The sequence below is a fragment of the Heterocephalus glaber genome, unplaced genomic scaffold (genome assembly GCF_053883595.1).
Source record: "Heterocephalus glaber isolate CG9 unplaced genomic scaffold, H.glaber_assembly_v1.0 deba00000470, whole genome shotgun sequence".
NCBI classification, from domain to species: domain Eukaryota; kingdom Metazoa; phylum Chordata; class Mammalia; order Rodentia; family Bathyergidae; genus Heterocephalus; species Heterocephalus glaber.
In genome coordinates this window covers 8,574,674-8,594,432 of record NW_028258145.1, presented here as the reverse complement: position 1 = coordinate 8,594,432, position 19,759 = coordinate 8,574,674, and the positions used below count along the sequence as shown (strand labels likewise).

The 19,759-nt window shown below is 36.1% G+C and overlaps 1 long non-coding RNA gene across 3 annotated transcripts in view; it reads right to left on the bottom strand.

The window, feature by feature from the left end:
- Positions 1–10,216, bottom strand: part of LOC101715546 (uncharacterized) — a 30,139-nt gene extending 19,923 nt beyond the window's left edge. The window contains exon 1 of one of the 3 annotated variants that reach the window (XR_001183421.2): positions 3,484–10,216. This is a non-coding gene — a long non-coding RNA (uncharacterized LOC101715546). The remainder of the gene's footprint in view (positions 1–3,483) is intronic. The other 2 variants (XR_001183422.2, XR_205230.3) reach the window with 2 other exon arrangements.
- Positions 10,217–19,759: the final 9,543 nt, after the last annotated feature.

Genomic DNA, 19,759 nt, shown 5'->3' with positions numbered 1-19,759 from the left:
TATAGTAAAGAAATAAGCTTCAGAAAGCAGGTGTTAGTAATTACTCCAACTAGTGGGAATTTGTTTAATGCCCATTTTGAAGATGCAGTGGTTTTATTTCATCTCATTCCTTATTTTCCTGCATCATCACTAGAGTCACTTAACACAAATTAACCAATCTTCCGTGAAAGGGATTTCTGTAAATCCTAGAAGGTAGCTGTTCATGAATGCCCCTGCAAGTCGGGGGTGTGAGGGATATAAGTGACATTTTACTAGGCTTGGGAGGTGTGGTTTTGTTTCCAATCAAGTTTGTAATCTGTCTTCCAGGATCAGTGAAAAAAAGAATAAAAATGTCTTTCCTTTTTGATTTGAAGAAGCTGTAATTTTTTTTCTACTGTCTTGGTGTAGACTTTTAATCTGTAATGGGATCTTGCCTCCAGCAAATCATGTCTATAGGATGTTTTCCAAACTGAACAATTCTAGGGGGATTCTAAAATGTCTTTATCTAAATAACACTTAAAAACTGGGTTACTTGAGAAAATTCAGACATAAAAGCAATAAAAATTCTCAGCACATTTTAAGTAAAAAGCCCTCTGGAAAAAAAAAGCAGAAATTAAAGAAAAACTGCTCAACTAAATACTTTCTTACTAACTAGAAATATGTACACTGGGGAGAATGCGGACTGTTAACAATGCCAAATTAGCAGACACCATTAACAAAGCTGACCCATATGGCCGTATTTCAAAAGTGTTCCATACTTTTCCAATTAAAACAATAAAATATTTTTTAATCAAATAAAAATCAGAACTACAATTTCCATTATTTTATGATAAAGGAAAATCACAAAAACCTGTAAATCTCAGTATTCCTTTTTCCAGATGTACCAATTTAATTCGTAATTGCATGACACTGCCTGGTTTTAATGAATGTGTAACGTATGGATTAGTTCATTTTGCTGCTTTTACATGTCGGGTCCCCAAGAGTGGGAATAGATCTTTTTAAATACAAAACAACATTCTGGAGATTAAATATTTTTAGGGATAATCATTTCTATCACTCTATCGAGCTGCACTATATCTGTGCCTAAATTGTTTCTTGTCTATAATTTGGACAGTTCCGATAACTGACTACCACGATATTAGCCTTTGCCTCTGTAATTAACTATTTTAAGAATCATTTATTCAACTATATGTTTAGGCCCAGCCAAGCAGTACAAACTTTCTCCAAAGCAACATAATTAGAATAATTGCCACTTGAGGCCACTGTGAGTCATGCTGATTAATTTTACCAAAATTTAGAGTTTTATAATGGTCCTCCTACCAAAAACCAGACATGGGAATAGGACAAATTAAAGTTGAATCCAACTGCTCCCCTTAATGAAAACACAGAATAATTTTAATCATTTAGGTGAAACCAAGTATTGGTTTAGGCAGGGAGAGAGTTAGCTTCACGGATGTGTGCCCTGGTTGGGCAGGTCTCTTATTTTGTAGAATGAAGAACAGGGTTCTACTCACAAGGAACAATTTAGAAGAGTTTCTGCCTGCACGGATTTGAAAGAGAAGGAATGGGAAGATAGTAAAAAAGTGGGCTGTAGAGGTAGCTCAGTTTTGAAAGCACTTGCATAGCACATTAGAGGTTCCATCTCCAGCACCTCAAATTTGTTTCCAATTTCTGTTGTTAATTGTTAATTCTACTCAAGAAATGTGCACTCTGTCCAGCCAAATATTTTATACTTGTGCCAGTCAATATTAATTGTTAACTTGACTGGAATAAGAGACTCTGGGAGAGGTGATAGGGTAATGGGGGTGCTATTCTCTTCCATGGATTAATCTCCCAGTGTGCATAGTTGAATGTGTTGTTTGGAGGTGGGGCCCAGTTGGATCTAGTGGCCACTGGTTCCCGTCTTTTGGAGGGTGTATTTCTCACTAGTGCTCTGTGCTTGTGCTTTGTTTCCTGGCTGTCATGAAGTCAGCAGATTTGCTCCACCCTGCCCTTCTGCCATGATGTTTGTCCCTGCCTTAGAGCCAGCTGACCATGGACTGAAACCCCTCAATAGTGAATCAAATAAGTCATTTCCTTCTTTAAGTCATGGGTGTCAGGTATTTTGTTTCAGCAATTAGAAAACTGATCAATAGATGTGCAACAATGCTAAGTAGCCACAAAATGAGATCATTTAAACCTGTGTTTTTATGAATCTGTATTTTTCTTTTTATTTTGTAGAAAAAATTTCAGTCATATGAAATTAAATCCAGTTGTTTTACATTGAGTTAGACTTATTCATCCATAAATGGTATTTCACTGAAGACTAGTTAGTATCCACCAACAAGGGACGTTACTATATATTGTCCTAATGAGCAATTCTCCTGTGAAATTCCACTCATTATATCCTAATTTAGGGATTTTATTAAGAGAAAATTTAAACCACCCCAAAGAATTAGTAACTCTGATATGAATGCTCATTTTTTACAGAACCAGGCAGAGCAGCTCTGTGGGAAAGACCTGATATTCATCAGGTAATGTTTGAACACCGTGCTGTAGTGACTACCTGAGTGGGGCAGAGAGGAAAGCGGACACTCCAATGCTGTGGATTCTGAAAAAAAGGTTTTTTATTTCCAAATTCTGATGAAAGACTTTTGGAGTCTCTGATGTGTGGGTGTGCTAGTCAGTTTTCCATTACTGCATCAAATACCTGACATCAGTCAATTTCAAAGAGGAAATGTTTCTATAGCCTCATAGCTTGGGAGATTTTGGTCTGTGATCAACTGTCCCTGTTGCTTTTGGCTTGTGGCCAGACTGAACATGATGGCAGGGGTGTATGAAGACACAAGCTGCTCACTTCATGGAGAGAGGAAATGAAAGGGCCCAGGGTCTCACAATTCCCTTTGCAGTTGCCTCCAATGATCTAGAAGCACCATTCAGCCCCAAGTCTTAAGAAGTCATCATTGCCAGTAGCACCAACTTGGAGACAAAGCCTTGAATATATGAGCCCTTGAAAGACATTTGAGACCCAAAGCATCACAGCTGACATTCAGCTCTTTACCACATCTACCCCCAATTTGTGATTTTTTGTTTGACTGCTACATTTTATGGTAGCAGAACAAATGATTTCCCTGCATAGAATTTAACTGTTGTATCTCACCTCCATGCTTGTTTATGTTTCTTTCCCATGAGCCTTTGGGGTTCATGAAGACAGAAAATTTGTCTGCTTTGTTCACAAGGACTCTGGGTGATTAATTGAGTCTGTTTGCAGATTTGATGCTTGTATTAACAGTTTTCTGTCATTGGAACAAAATACCTGGCACTGGCAATTTAAAGGAGAAGTTTACCTGGCTCACATTTCTGGTGGGTTCAGTTTATGGTTGGCAGGCTCCAAGGCAAAAAACATCATGGTTGAAGGGCCTGGTGAAAGATAGCTGCTCACCTCGTAGTAGCTAGGAAGCGAAGAGAGAAAGGAGGAGACATGGACAAAAATACACCCTTCTGTATCACAACCCATTGACCTACCTCTCTCTGCCATGCTCCACTTCTTAACAGCACAGTCAGTTATGAACTCATCAATGGATTAGTCCACCAGTGAGTAGAGTGCCCCCGTGATCCAGTCATCTTCCACATGTCCCACCTGTGAACACATGCGACTTTTGAGAGTCATTGTAGATCTAAACCAGAAAAAATATTCAATAAATATGTTGTTAAACTCAAGAATATGAGGTCAACAATTATGTTGCTTTGAAGTTTACCAAACACTTCCTTATTATCTCACTTGTAATTTCCTTTGAGTGTGACAAAGTGTATCTTTTGTTCTGCCTTTGGTCAGTCTGATAACTCATTTATGAGTTATTTGTTATGCTACCAATGGGTAAGCATAACAAGTATATCCATCTATGGTTTATTAAGCCCATGAATGTAAATGTCAAATTTTATAATATAATAAAAATATCAGTGAAAAGTCATTTGGACTAGGTTACTTCTGCTACCAGAAAAATGCCTTCTCAGTCTTCTGGGTGAGAAAAATCAACATCTCACAATTTTTCCTCCCACCGAAGAGTATGTCCTGAGTAATATAATGTATCTTCACACTCTTGAGTCCGAAGGCCCATTAGTAAATGTTTACAGGAGCAGCTGTCCTGGTTCCCTTGAGGAAAACTAAGTGAAAAATTAATCTTTTTTCTCAATAACTGACTTTACTTCTATGGCTGTTTCAAACACTGAAATTATTCTTAAAATTAAGGAAAATAAGAATAAATCCAACCATTTATTTTGTATTGCATATATTATTTATGTACAACCCATCGATTAGGTTCATCTATACTCCACCATCTGATATTTTAATTGTGTTCCCCACACATGCTTATACATTAGTTGTTTACAGTTCAAAATATGTTTGCCCATGGAAATAAAACATTTTTTTTCATTAAGTTTATTGGTACATTTTAGGTATACAATACAGTTACATTCATCATTGGGAACTTGTACCTTTACATGATGTATCTTGGTTCTTATTTTTCCCCTATTCCCCTGCCCTCCCTTCAACCCCTCCATCCCTCCCTATTTACAATGACTTTGTTTCCATTTTTTCCTTTTCTCGTATTTTTTTCCTTTCCCTTCTTTCTTTTCCCCTACCCCTCCCACTTCCCCTACCCATTTAGACCTTTTCTTCCTATTTCACATTATCAATTTTACATTTGATCCTTATTTACATTTTTAGTTTCTCACACGAGAGAAACTATTCAGTATTTACACATGTATATCCTATTTATTTCACTTAAGAGTATGGCATCAATGTGCATCCATTTAGCTATAAATGTCTCTAGTTTCTCATTCTCTATGGCTAAATAGTACTCCATTTTATAAAAAAAAACCCCACATCTCCTTTATCTAGGCTCCAGTTTGTGGGCAATTGGGCTGTTTCCAAGCTTTAGCTATTACAAACTGTGCTGCTATAAACATGGGTGCACATATGTTGCTGCGGTATGATTCTTTTAATTCTTTTGGAAAAATACCCAGCAGAGCAATAGGTAAGTCAAATGGGACCTCTAATACTAGTTTTTTGAGATATCTCCATATTGATTTCCACAGTGGTTGCACCAGTCTACACTCCCACTAACAATGGAGAAGTGTTCCTTTTTTTCCACAACCCTGCCAGCATTTGTTATTGGTTGATTTCTTGATAGCAGCCATTCTTTTTGCAGTGATGTAGAATCTCAGTGTTATTTTCATCTGCACTTCTCAAATGACCAGTGATCTTGAACATTTTTTCATATGTTTATTTGCTACTTTTACTTTGTCTGAGAAATGTCTGTTCATTTCAGATGCCCATTTTTGAATTGGGTCTTTATATTTGGGGGAGGTCTGATCTTTTTAAGTTCTTATATGTTCTAGGTAGTAGTCCTTTGTCTGAGGAACATCTGATAAAAATTTTTTCCACATTGTGTGTTGTCTCTGCACTCTGCTGGTGGTTTCTCTTGCAGTGCCAAAGCTTTTTAATAAGATGTTATCTCAGTTGTTGATTCTTTGTGCTAGTTCCCTTGCTACTGAGGTTTTGTTCATAAAGTCTTTTCCTATGCCAATGTCTTCAAGAGTTCTACCTAACTTATCTTTCAGCAAGTTAGTGGTTTTGTTTTAATATTTAGATATTTAATCCACTTTGATTTTAGTTTAGTGCATGGTGAAAGATATGGGTGTAGTTTTAATATTTGGCAGAATGAAATCCAGTTTTTCCAATACCATTTAATAAAGAGGGTATCTTTCCTCCAGTGAGGATGGTTGGCTTCTCAATGATAACTTAGCTGAGTATTTCTGGAGTTGTTTCTGCATCTTCTAATCTATTCCACTGATCCTTTTTGCCAGTACCATGCTATTTTTATCACAGTGGCTTTGTAGTATAGTTTCAAGTTGGGGATTGTGATATCCCGTCATGTCTCTGTTGCCTAGAATTGCTTTTGTTATTCTAGGTCTCTTTTGATTCCAAAGGAATTTTTGGATTATATTCTCTAGTTCTGTGAAATATATTGTTGGAATTTCAATTGGGATTGCATTGAATCTATACAGCAATTTTGAAAAGCCTTTGATCTCTTTTTTCAGATTGCTGTAATTTTCAATGTAGAGCTCTTTTGTTTTCTTAGTTAGATTGATTCCTAGATATTTTATTTTTTTGGATGCTATTGTGGAAGAAATTGTTTCCCTAATTTCTCTCCCAGGGAGTCTGTTATTTGTGTACAAGAAGGCTATTGGTTTTTGAGTTTTGACCTGGTATCCAACTACTCTATTGAATCTGTCAATTAAGTCTAGAGGTCTTTTGGCAGAGTTTTTTGGGTCTTCTATGTAAAGTATCATATTGTCAGCAAATAATGACAATTTAACTTCTTCCTTTCCTATCTTTATTCCTTTTATTTCTTTCTCTTGTCTAATTGCTGTGGCTAATATTTCCAGAACTATATTGAACAGGAGTGGAGACAGTGGGCATCCTTATCTTGTTCTTGATTTTATTATGAAGGATTTCAGGTTTTGACTATTTTGTATGATGTTGGCTGTTGGTTTTTCATAGATAGCCTTCATCAGGTTGAGATAAAGACCATCTATTCCAATTTCCTCTAGGTTTTTTTTTTATTATGAATGGTTGTTGGATTTTGTCAAATGCTTTTTCTGCATCTATTGAGATGATCATAGGGTTTTTGTTCTTGGCTCTGTTAATATAGTGTATTGCATTTATTGATTTACATATGTTGAACCATCCTTGTATCCCTGGGATAAATCTGACTTGGTTAGGGTGTTTTCTTGATGACCCTCTCTTTTCTGTTTTCCAGTATCTTATTGAGGATTTTTGCATTAGGTAGATTGGCCTATAGTTCTCTTTTTTGGTTGGGTCTTTCTCTGCTTTTGGAATCAAAGTAACACTTGCTTCCAGAAATGAATTTGCAAGTATTGCTTCCCTTTCAATTTCATTGAAGAGTTTAAAGAGTAGTGGCAATATTTCTCTAAATGTCTTGTAGAATTCAGTATTGAAGCCATCAGGACCTGGGTTTTTCTTTGTTGGTAAATTTTTAATTATGTTTTCAATTTCACTGATGGTAATTGGAGTGTTTAGAATTTTTACATCTTCTTCGTGGAAACAAAATTGTTAAAGGTGATTTGTTTTTCAGGTGAGACTGCTGATGCTTATTTCAATCCTGTGCTTCTTAACATGGTGTGGAGTTGTGGAGATCAAGTTGGCCAAGGTCTCCAGATGGGCCTGGTCCTGGGTGGAGTTATGTAGTCATTATCACTGATCTCTTGCAACTTTTGGGGTGATTACTTTTATCTCTGTTTTATAGGTGAGCTGCTTTATGCTACAGACATGGAATCAGGTTAAGCCACAGGGACCAAGCAAGCAGCAGGTAGAGCTAAAATCTGACTCAGTTCTGCTGGAGTCCAAGGCTCCAGATCTTTCAATTGTATGTCTGTGTCTGCCCAAAGCCTAAATGAAATGAGAAAACCAAAAGATTCAGATTCAGTTACTAAGAGAAACTGAAATCTCTCAATAGATGCATCAATGGTAGAAATTAGTAGTGGTTCCTATGGAATAATTTAAACTGCTCTTGGTTGATACAGAATTGTTTTATGAGTTTGCAACTCTCATAAAAATAATAAAAACTAGAGTCAGAAAGTCCTAGTAAGAGATCCAGGCAATTGGTCAAGGCCACCATTTTGATGAAAAGCAGACAAAGGTAGTTAACTGGGAGAGAGAAGGCTAAAGACAGAGAGAAAGATATACAAAAGAAGTGGGTCATGTGGAGGAAGAAAAGAAGGCATTTCAGGAGTTGTCCCACTAGTTAATTACTTCCAAGGTGTTACTAAAGTATTAAGCATCAGGCAGTAACAACACAAGCATAAATTGCTTTGGAAGCTGCCCGTGTTAGCATGTGCTTCTCCTTATCAGAGATTTACTCTATTGACTATTGAGAATATTTTCAGGGGAAGAATACTGTTAGCATGAAAAGAAATGGACTTGGTCTATGTGGTGCTATAAAATATTAGGAAGACAGATAAACAAAGTGATAATTCCCAAAATGTAATCTACATTTACAGAAGATTTTAAAAAGAATCTGCTGTTAAAGTAGGCACAACACAGGCCCTGTAACATTACTGTTAGTATAGAGAAGATAAACTATGCCTTTGGGATACAAATACCCAGATAAAATCTCATGAAAATAAGAGTGGCATGACAGAGGCAATAAGGAAGATTATTATAATTAGGAATATTATTATTATTATCTTTATTTTATTGGATTCCTACTGTGGGCTGAAGCTTTATTTAATTTTAACATTAATGCCTGGTATCCCCTTATTTTGCACATAAAGAAACAGGTTCAACAAACCCTCAAGTTCAGAGCCACAGGGGTAGAATAGGCTCCAAACAATGGTTTTCAGACTTTTTGCTTCTGTTCTTTGACTATGTTATGGTTTAGAACAGAGATATAATCTTGTGGGTCTGTGACAGGAAAAAAAAGAGAAATCAGAGGCATACAAAAACAAAGATTTCCTCAATAACAAGTGACATGTAACTGATTAAAATTGAGCTGAGTTGTTTTGTGCTTAGAGACTTCCATGGCATAAAATTGTGCATTTTCTGTTTTAGTAAATGTAAAAATTGTTTCTCTCAGTGATCCAAATTATGTTTCTGAATACCTCCTAATTTAAAAACATGTACCAGGCACAGCAAATTTACAAAGGAATAAAGAGTACCTGCCCTCCCTCATAGAACTTAAAATGTAGGAAAACAGAAATGTAACCAACAGTGTGACCTTCTTCTCACCTAGTCCTTAGGTCTGGTAGGATGTTTACAAAGGACAAGATGATTCAGCAGGAAGCCTGGGTCCTGTCTGACAAGGAGGGTGACAAAGTGGCTTTTGAACAGAAGCATCTTTTGAGGGAGGGTCTAGGATGTGTGTGCAGCAGTAACAGGATGGCCCTGCAGGCTGAAGGACAGCACAGTGGGTAGCTGAGTCACTGGCTGGATTCAGTAGCCCAAGAGTGAGGTGAAAGAGTTGCTAGGACAGAGCTGAAAAGGGATTATCTTTGAAATAATTACAGACTTAAGTTTCAGGTTGATTTGGTAGCTAGGAGGTAGCCACAATAGGTGTTTAATCACAAAAAGAGAGATGTTTCTTTGACAATGACAATTATTTGTGGCCTATTATCATATGAATCTCAATATTTTCCAAATTAATTTATTTAGCTTGTAATTTTTTGGTACTGAGAATTGAACCCAGGGCCTTTGTACTAAGCTACGTTGCCAATCTTCTTTTACTTTTTATTTTGAGACAGGATCTCTAATTTGCCCAGTTTGGGCACAAACTCGAGATCCTTCTGCCTCAGTTTCCCAGAATGCTAGGAGTACAGACATGTGCTAACATGCCTGGTTTAGGCTTAATTTCATTAACTTATATAAGCTCCTTGTGAATTGGGTCAACTCTTAGCCACAGTTTACCTGGGAAGAAACTGGAGCTCAGAGAAGGTAAGTAACTAGCCTAAGATACAGAGCTGGTAAGTACTGGAGGTGGGATTTGAATTCAGGCACCGGGCACTGGAGTGGGAGCCCTTCACAAAGCCTTTGTGTTGGTCTTTGCTAAGTTCTAGGGGTCAGGAACTGAACTTCCTGATGGTGCAAAGTGGTGCAGGAGACAAGGAAACTACAGATAGGGAAGTTCAGCAACCTCGTGACACCAGAGGTTTCCAAGGGGCAGCAGCCAAGATTTGTTGTGGTCACCTAGCCATTGACACTCAGTACCAGTCCTGTGCTTATTATGAGGAGTACTTCGGATTTCACTTCCTTCTTTCTCCTTGCATTTCTGCCTGAAATAAATACTTCTGGACTTGTGTTCATTTGTGTTTGGTGTGTTTTTGCACACCCTTGGTTTGAGTCTAAGTGCTTTTCTTATTTATTTGTTTATTTATTTATTTGCTGTGTAGAAGATGAACTTCTAAGCTTGTGCATTTTTTAAGCATTTTTATTTTGACACAGCTTTTACATCTGCATATGCAAGATGCTCCAACAGCCTCGTACACCAACCATGCACTGAATTTATTGGAAGAGGGATAAGTTGGGAGCTGGAATGGGAGCTTCTGCAACGTAGAAATTGACTTAAATAATTTTTTAATTATTTTCAGTTTAAAATATGAAAAAGCATTCTTTTTACTTCTATGAAAAAATAAAAGAAAATCACCAAATTTGCTTTCAACCTGACAGACTTGAATTTGTCAGTGGGGAAACTTTTATGAAAAATTTAAAAATTCTATTATGAAAACAATAATGGAACATTACATAAAATTTAATTAGTGTGTGTGTGCATGCACGTGTGTGTGAACTTCTATAATTCCCACCACACTCATGTAATTACAGTAATTTCTGCATCTTCCCTTCCAGTCCTTTCTGCACACACAGTTATATTTTTACATAATTGCAACCAAAATATACAGATGATTTGCATCCTGCTTTTTAATTTAGTTCAAGGGAAGTTTAGCTACAGTTATTTGAGAAAAAAATAATAAGTATTGGGTATAAATATTCAATTACAAATGAAGGAATGTTTTGTTCATCAGTCCTCATGTAGAGAAAGGAAAAGCAATGAAAATGGAGAAAAGTGATTCAGCAGCACTTTCCGGTTCTCATTGGGCAAAAAAAAGCACTTTCAAACTTATGGAATTGAATAAAATATTATAGCTAGAGGCACTAGTAGTTTTTGTAATATTTTTCTAAGCTTTGCTTCATGCTACATCTTGAAGCTTTTGGTTCAATTGCTTTTAATGCCTTGCTGTAAATATCTGCTTTGAAATAGAACATTATTATTATTAATTTATATTTGTAAGATGGCAACATGTAAAAATTCTTTACTAACATTTGAAAAACACCATTTGATCCTTGCCAAAGGGAGAAAATATAAATTAGACAAATATAATTCAAGGAACGATGGGACCGTGAAGCAACGTCCTCGGTGGTGTGGATTTCAGGCTGCACCAGCTCCACCAAGCAAGCCCTGTGGAGCGGATGCCTGAAAATCATGGAAGTTTCTACTGAGAATAAATTAGGCCTGTGATTCATGAGTCTTGTGAAGTTTATAACTTTTTTTTTTCCTGAGGCATCCCTTCACAAGTTCTATAATTTCCATAATACCCCTAAATTTTAAAAGCTCTGGATCCTCAGCAAGAGGCAGCTGCAGACGGTGAAAAACAGCAGTCTGACTTTCTGCTCTGCAGTTCGTATTTTCTATTAACATGTCTGCAAAAATGGACCTCGAGGTGGTCCAAAGAAAAAGAGAGGATTCATTCACTGATTGATTTTTAGTTTATTTTTGTTTTTGAGTTGCAAAAAAGTAATTACCCAAAGTATAAATGTATTTTAAAGTAATATTTAATAGTTCACCAGTAGCTATAACATTGGCTTTTGGAAGGGAAGTAGGAAGGCAGAAAGTCATGTAGCCAGATGCAGGAAAACAAGCCCACTGCTTTGATCACAGGCTGCATGGCTCTTTTTCCTAAATAAATAAGGGTCTGCTCCATGCCATGTTTTCTGCCTGGTCAACTAGACGGCACATGGACAGCTGAGTCAACTACATAAAATAAGTGGCCAGAGTCAGAGAACTTCACAAAATTTTAGTAATGTATTTCTAGCTAGCCAAATTTCAGTCATTTCTCAAAGGCAGGTGTCCCTAAGCACATTTATGGGTTTATCTGTTCTCTTTAATCCTTCAAGGAAAGATTGTAATTTGGCAGTGGTACAAAATTTAATTTAAAGTTGGCCAATGAAAGATCTTGGTGAATCTTAGTAGCCTGAGTTCCAGAAGTAAATATTATGTAATATGCAATTTTTTTAAAAAAGAAAAGAATTAAATATGTTAATAATAGTTAATTGCTAAAATTCAAATATGTATATTATGTACTGGTTGCTATTCAGATCACTTCTCACATAATCTCATTTTGTGCTCAAAAACAATCCTGTAAGATTAATACTAGTGTTGCTCTTTCCATTTTGTAAATGAGAAAAAAAAAAACATCACACAACTGGCTAGTGAAAGGCTAATATTAGGGTTTGAGTGTCTGGTTTCAACGACAAAGCAATATGCCTCAACTAGCACAAGAATTAAAATATGCACTAGACATGTGGAGGAGAAAGTTAATTTTAACTTGGTTCTTCTTTGTGCCCTAGTCAAATAGCCCTATTGGACAAATACATCCTTAGACAAAAATCTATAAAAAGGAGAGTGGTCAAAACTAGACAGAAACTGAAGGCACACTGGAAGAAAGGGATTCTCCCCGAAGAGATTTCTGCTTTGTACAGGACACCCCAGCCTTTGACTCATACTGGGTTCCCTAAATTATACAGACACATTCTGCCTTGCTGGATTGAAATGTCCAAAGGTGTCATTTATAGAAATCACAACCTTGGAAAACTCAATGAAGCGAGGAATACTGGAAACAGGATTCCCCAAATTCTGTGTACAAATTGTTCCCAAAACTCTTGGTGGGCCTTGAACTATGCATGCATTGAACCATAAAGCCAAGACTTCAGATTCTTTCTGCCATAGAGTTTAAAGTTCAGGGTTATTCAAACTCACTGCCTGCTCTGCAGGGCACTCAGCTTCCTTTGGAAGAATACAGCAGAATCCAGAATCTCCCCAGCTTAACCTTCACAATTTTCTGGATATCATCCAAAAATTACTCAATCTACAAATAAACAGGAACGCATGAATCATAGTCAAGAGAAAGAGACCAATTGCGACCAATTATGAGATAAGATAGATATTAAATATATCAGAAGACTTTAAATTCAGACATTATAGTTATAAAAAAAATTCTTGCAACCAATCTAAGAAATAGAAAAAAATCTCAAGAAAGAATGGAAAATATGAAAAAAGTATGAAATGGAAATCAAAGAACTGTGCAACTTTCAGAATTTCATTTAATATGATTAATAGAATATTCCAAATGGCAGGTAACAGGGTCATGGAACCAGGGGAGAGAGCCAATAGAAATGACCAATCAGAAGGAAAAGAAGAAGAAATACAGTATCTTAGGACCTGGGAGGCAATATCAAAATGTCTAACACAGGTGTAATTGGAGTTCCACGATGAAAAGATAAAATAGGACAGAAAAATATATTCAAATAAAGAATTTCAAAAAATTATTCAAATTTGCTGAAAGATATACCTTTCAAAATTGAAGAAACTAAAATATAAGACAGATAGATACAAAAGTGAAGAAAATATTGAAAGCAGTCAGAATAAAAAACCATATTACATATGGAAAAACTATGGATAGTGACTAATTTCTCATCAGAAACAATGCAGGGCAGAACAGTATGAAAAGATATGTTAAATTGTTAATGAGTAAAACCCCCAATCAACCTGAAATTTTATACATAGTGAAAATATCCTTCAAAAATAAATGAAGACACATGGATATGAAATCTGAACATTTTTTTGATCAACAGAAATGCTAAAGAAAGCTCTCCAGAGATTATAACATATGTATGAACATATGTATGAACAATAGATAGGGCAAAATAGGCCTTGGCCACAGGATGGACAAGTTAACAAAATCTAAGTAGGGGTATAGTTTTTGCATTTATGTGAAATTTGTTATTATTAGCTTTATGCAGACTATAATCATTTAAGGGTCCATACAATATCCCCTAGTACTACTTTCAAAAAATGAGGCAAATAGACATAGCAAAATAAAATAAAGAACATAAATTTGAATGTAAAAGAACACAAATTTTTAACAAATCAGACAAGAAAGGAGAAAAAGAGGTACAAAAGCAAATGGGACACACACAGAGGAAAGCAAGATGGTAGGCACAGATTCAATTATCTGACTGTTTATGTTAAAGGTAAATGGCTTAAATTTTCTAATAAAAAAACATATACATATATATGTATATAGTAAAATTCAACTATATTGCCTTTAAAGAGAAGTCTTCTACTATACAAAACAAATAATCTGAAATCAATTGGAAGAATGCATTATACTTATTCAAATAATACCCAGAAGTGTGCTTAAGCAGTCACACTGCATTAGATAAACTAGACTTTAAGTCAAAGGTTAGCATGAGATACAAGTAACGTTCATGGAGAGTCTAAGTGATAGGTGTATAGGTTTTCACTGTAGAGGTCTTCCCACATTTTTGTAGATATGTTTTACAATATTATGTTGACAAAATTTAAAGTTAATCCATATTAAAAAGGATAAAGTTGGGAAACAACAGGGAAGTCAGCACAGTGACTGTAGAAAGCACTTAGATATGGCAGAGGCACTTGAGTTCAAATCTTAACTCTTCTGTAAGCCAACTCAGTGACCTTCAGTTTGGCAGTTAGCCCCCTTAAAAATCAGTTTCTTACCTGTAAAATGAGGCACTTTTTCATACTTAAGTACTGTCTGGTAAGTTTTGATGAATATCAGGATATTCTGACTTTCAAGAGTTAGAAGGAAAACAGGTATCAATATTGACCATCCCTACCTTTCTCATCTTATGAATATCTTACATGTTAACCAATTGTGGATATATATTGATTCGTTCTTCATAACTCAAAAAATTGGATTGTGGAATAAACTTTTTATTTTAAAAAATATATATATATATAAATTTTATCTTTAAATCTATTAACAATTTAAAGGTATTATTCTCTAGCGAGGATAAAAATTGGAAATACGATTTTACTAAACTTTTCAAGTAATAGTAGTATTGCTTTTTCTGGCAGCTCAGTAAATTATAAACACTCAAAATGTCAATGAAATTAAATGATTGTTTTCAGCTTTCTCATGAGAAAGATAATTCTCCTTTCACATTTGTGCTGAAGAATAGCATATGTGAAACATGGTCAAATTCTCAGATATAAAACATTTATTTCATTATTTATTGAGTAATTCTTGTTATAAAACAATATATTCACTTTAGAGCACTAAGAAAACATAATAAAGCAGAAAATAAAAGTCACATCTGTTTTCATAAGCTCAAGTGATATTTTGGTACATTTCCCATACAATTTTATTTTTTAAAAGATTTTAGTTAACATATATAATTATTTCTCTTTTTAGAGAAAAATGGCAGAATAGGTGTCTAAATTTATGAATTTTGATGACATTGGATCATAGAAAGGTATTGATTAAAATTGAAATTCTGCAGTTTTGAAATGCACATGCTCAAATTCAAGTTTGTCCACTATAAACCATCACTTCTGTAATTTGTAAGCACTCTAAGTGAGCTGGAATGAAGGGAAGTGTTCCCATTGGCTAGTTGGGCAACTCTCAAATAACTCATCACTGCATCTGGGTGCACAGTGGAAGGGGTCTTGCATATATATAGGACTTAGGATTTAAGACATGACTCATGATCACCAACATAGCCCATCTTCTGAAAGAGCAATAATTTGCTTGTAATCATTAGAGGAATAATTTTAAAAGAAGAGTTTTCAGATAAAGTTAGAGAAAAGCAGTGTAAAATTCCTTTAGTGACGACATCTTGCAGTTTCTTAGTCAGTTACGGATCTGAACACTTGCTCCTTGGAGTTTGACCAAATGGAAGGAGGATGCCGATAGATTTCCACATGCCGACAGACAGACCCTAAGACACCTCCAGGCTCTTGACTTCTTTTTCATCTTTAGATATCACCTTCAAGAGGACCACAAACATTCTGGATTTACCAAAAAAAAAAGTTCGTGCTGGAAGAATAAGTAGACTACATAAGGAGCCTTTAACTGGGCAATTAAGCACTCAGCCAAGGTATTTATGTCACTTCTGGGCTCCCCAAGTTAATGTTCACTAGCCAGAAAAGTACATTGTTAAATTTTATACCATCATATGCTATCAAACCCTTGGTGTATGTGATCCTGAACTCTCCCTTGCTGGATGCCCCTGCAGTGAGTTAGAGACTCTAGCCAGGTATCATGGGGAAAAGGAAACATATAGAACTTTGCATTAAGCCCATTCCTTTCTGGTCAGGCAAAATCTGGTTATTAGGAAAGGAAGTGGGCTCTCCTGACAGCATCCCTAGCAGCAGCATCTCATAGAGCCCGCATTTTGGACTACAGCTTTGGTATTCAGTAATGAAATTCCCTGAAGGCAAGAGATGTGGAAATTTACAAGTGCCTCTCATAAGTTACTTATTGGAACTGAGTTCTGGAAGCAGCATTTTTCTTGCTTGGTTTTTCTCAATTTTTTTTTTTAGTGCTTGTCAGCTTTACTATTATCAGAGAACTCAATCTAAACACTATGGCTTTAATTTAAGCTTTTAAGTCATCAAAACTTCAGTGATAAGTGGTTTTTAAGCATCAGAAAAATATTTCAGAAGAATAATTTAAGTAAAAAAGAGTAATATATGCACAGGAATTTTGCTTTGTTCTACCTATCTAGCCATCTATCAATCATCTATCTATCTATCTATCTATCTATCTATCTATCTATCTATCATTTATCTATTTTTGATTGCTTGAAGTTGTCCTGAACTTTCTTCTTTGTACAGATGGCCTCATGTTATAATAAAACAATATTTAGGTTGAATTATATCTTATAACAAAGGTCACTCTTCGTTCTCTCATTTCATTAATAAGAATAGTAATCTATGATTTCACAAAAACTAGAGCCTCAAAAATGTAAAATACATAATTTAATGTTAATATAAGAAAGTCTAGAAAAGCATAACCAAAACAAATCATAAATCATATGAGAATAATGCTTTTGACTATCCAGAGGAGAATGTGGCATTAAAATACCTCGCATGAATGTCTATGCAATTCACACCAACAAACACATACGTACATTAAACGAGTCAAGTCACATGTGACTTCTCTGTTGCGGTACTCTAGACCTGTCCACATCGGGGTCACCTCAGGGACTGGTAAGGGGGAACAGCCAGTATGACATGCACTTCCAAAGATCCTAATCCTCTGTCCCAGGGCCAGAGTTCTGAAGGCACTTGGGCGATTTTCTCAAACACCAAGTTCTGTCAGAACGCCTGCCCTTTGAATGACCTTGGAATTTCCTCCTTTCTTAACCATTTTTTATCTTGCCTGTTTTTATTTTCTTTCCTTCCCTCCCTTCTAAAACTACTTTTTATTTTTTTGTGTCCTGGTTGGGGCTCACAGGAGGGTACCTGGGTGGTTGGGGAGATGGCTGGGTAATATGATGGACCTGTCCCATCCTTCCTCTTATCTTGCTCTTTGCAGTTTGATTTATCCTGTCAGCTCAAAGATTTTGCATTAATAATGTTCAAATCTAGATGTAGAAATGTGTGAGTGTAACTTTTTTTGATTAGCACAGCAAAAGTGGTAATATGTCATCAGGATCTGAGAGGTTGAAGTGCTAACATTTTCCCGAACAGGTGTGTCACGACACTGTGTGCAGACAGCCTGTCTCCTGTTTGTCATTTCTGCACCGTGAGGTCTGCGACAGTCATCCCCAGAGCTACTCTGGGTGAGGCAAGAGGCAGAGGAGTGGAGAGCTGTCTAATTGAAAAGAAGTGTAAATACCTGGATTTTGGGCAGCCAGACTCCGACCTAGGGAGCTTATTCCTTAAGTCATCATGTTGCCATACAGGTTGCAAAAGGGAATGATTTCCAGTGTTCATTCAGCTACTCAATATTTGTAGGAAAGGAGTTATTAAAAATCATTCCAAATATGTCTGATTTACTTCAAAAGGTCTGAACCTTCAAACTCCTTGCTCTTGGATATGGATTGTGTCGTGCCTCAAAAATAGCTGGAACAACTCCATGTGTGATTAGTAAGTCTAAAATTGCAACTTACATATTTCTCCATATTTCTCCTTTTTGTGGTTTCTGTAAAATACACAGACATTTTCTAATAAAGAACTTTGACTCCAATTTTTCAACTTTTCCTTTCAGAGAGCTTACTGGTTCCTCCCAATCTTCCTGTCTTCCTGGTGGATGACGTAAATCATTCTTCTGGCCAGAGTCATGACAATTTGTACAAAGGATTTGTGTGTGTGTGTGTGTGTGTGTGTGTGTAAGTAATATGGCTGACCAACAAGTGTGGATGACCCATGTTGTCCAGTTGGAGTCTCAAGGAGAGTTGTGCTCTGCAGCCACACCTCTCGGGCACGGTCTGTTGCAGTGACCCACAGAGAAGTGCTGCTCTCTTGGGAATAGAAAGTCCTTGTTCATCTGCCAAATGTGTTCTTGGAAATGTCACATCTGGATATGGTCCCAGGAATGTTTTCTTTACTGTATTTTGGTGTGTGTGTCCATATGTCTGTGTTTATTTTTGTTAGTACCTCTTTGCTGTACATAATGATTGCACATTCATGGTGGTAAGTTGGTCATGTACAAAACACATCTTATTTCTTTTTACATCTCTTTTCCCCCCACTCCCTTTCCTCTCCTTCTATTTATTCATTCCCTTCCCATTTGCAAAAGATCTATCCCCCTGTTACCTACTTATCTTCTTTTATTTAGCTCTTTATATATACATTGGGCTTCTCATATAAGAGAAGCCATGTAATATCTAAGCGTGTGTGTCTGATTCATTTCACTTAACATTATGGTCTCAAGGTGCATCTAATTTTCTACAAATGACTCAAGTTTATCCTTCTTTTAGGCAGGGTAGTACTCCATTGCATGTAAATATCACTTTCTTTATCTATTTATCTGTTGATGGACATATAGGCTGCTACAAAGTTAAATTATTATGAGTTGTACTGTTATAAACATGAGTATGCATGGGTTACTGTAATGTGATGTCTTCAACATTTTGAGGAAGATACTTAGAAAGGGAACAGCTGGGTTAAATGGAATTCTAATTTTGGATTTTGAGGAATCTCCATACTGATTTCCATTGTGGTTGTACTAGATTTTTTAAAAATTTTATTTTATTGGTACATTTTAGGTATACAATAAATATGACATTCATCATTGGAAATTTGCACCTTTACATAATCTCTCTTGGTTCTTATTTTTCCCCTTTCCCCTGGCCTCCCTTCAACCCCTCCATCCCTCCCTATTTATATAGACTTTGTTTCCATTTTTTCATTTTCTTGTATTAATTCCATTCCCTTCTTTGCTTTTCCCTACCCCTCCCACTCCCCCTTCCCCTTTGCCCCTTTTCTTCCTATTTCACATTATCTGTTATACCCTTTAGTCCTTATTTACACTTTCAGTTTCTCATAGTAGAGAAACTATTTTGTATTTATACATGTGTCCTATTTATTTCACTTAAGAGTATGCCATCAATGTGCATCCATTTAGCTATAAATGTCTCTAATTTTTCATTTTTATGGCTGAGTAGTACTCCATTTTATTAAAAAACCCCCACATTTTGTTTATCCAGTCTCCAGTTGATGGACATTTAGGCTGTTTCCAAGTTTTAGATATTAAAAACTCTGCTGCTATGAACATGGGTGTACATATATCACTGTGGTATGATTCTTTTAATTCTTTGGGGAAGATACCCAGCAGGGGAATTGCTGGGTCAAATGGGATTTCCAATCCTAGTTCTTTGAGTTATCTCCATACTGATTTCCACAGTGGTTTCACCAGTCTGTAATCCCACCAACAATGGAGAAGGGTTCCTTTCTCCCCATACCCCCACCAGCATTTGTTATTGGTTGATTTCTTGATAGTAGCCATTGTTTCTGGAGTGAGGTGGAATCTCAGCATTGTTTTCATCTTCATCTCCCCAATGACCAGTGATGTTGGAGTTTTTCATATGTTTATTTGCTGCTTTTACTTCTTTGTCTGAGAAATGTCTGTTCATTTCAGATCCCATTTTTGGATTGGGTCTTAATTTTGGGAGGTC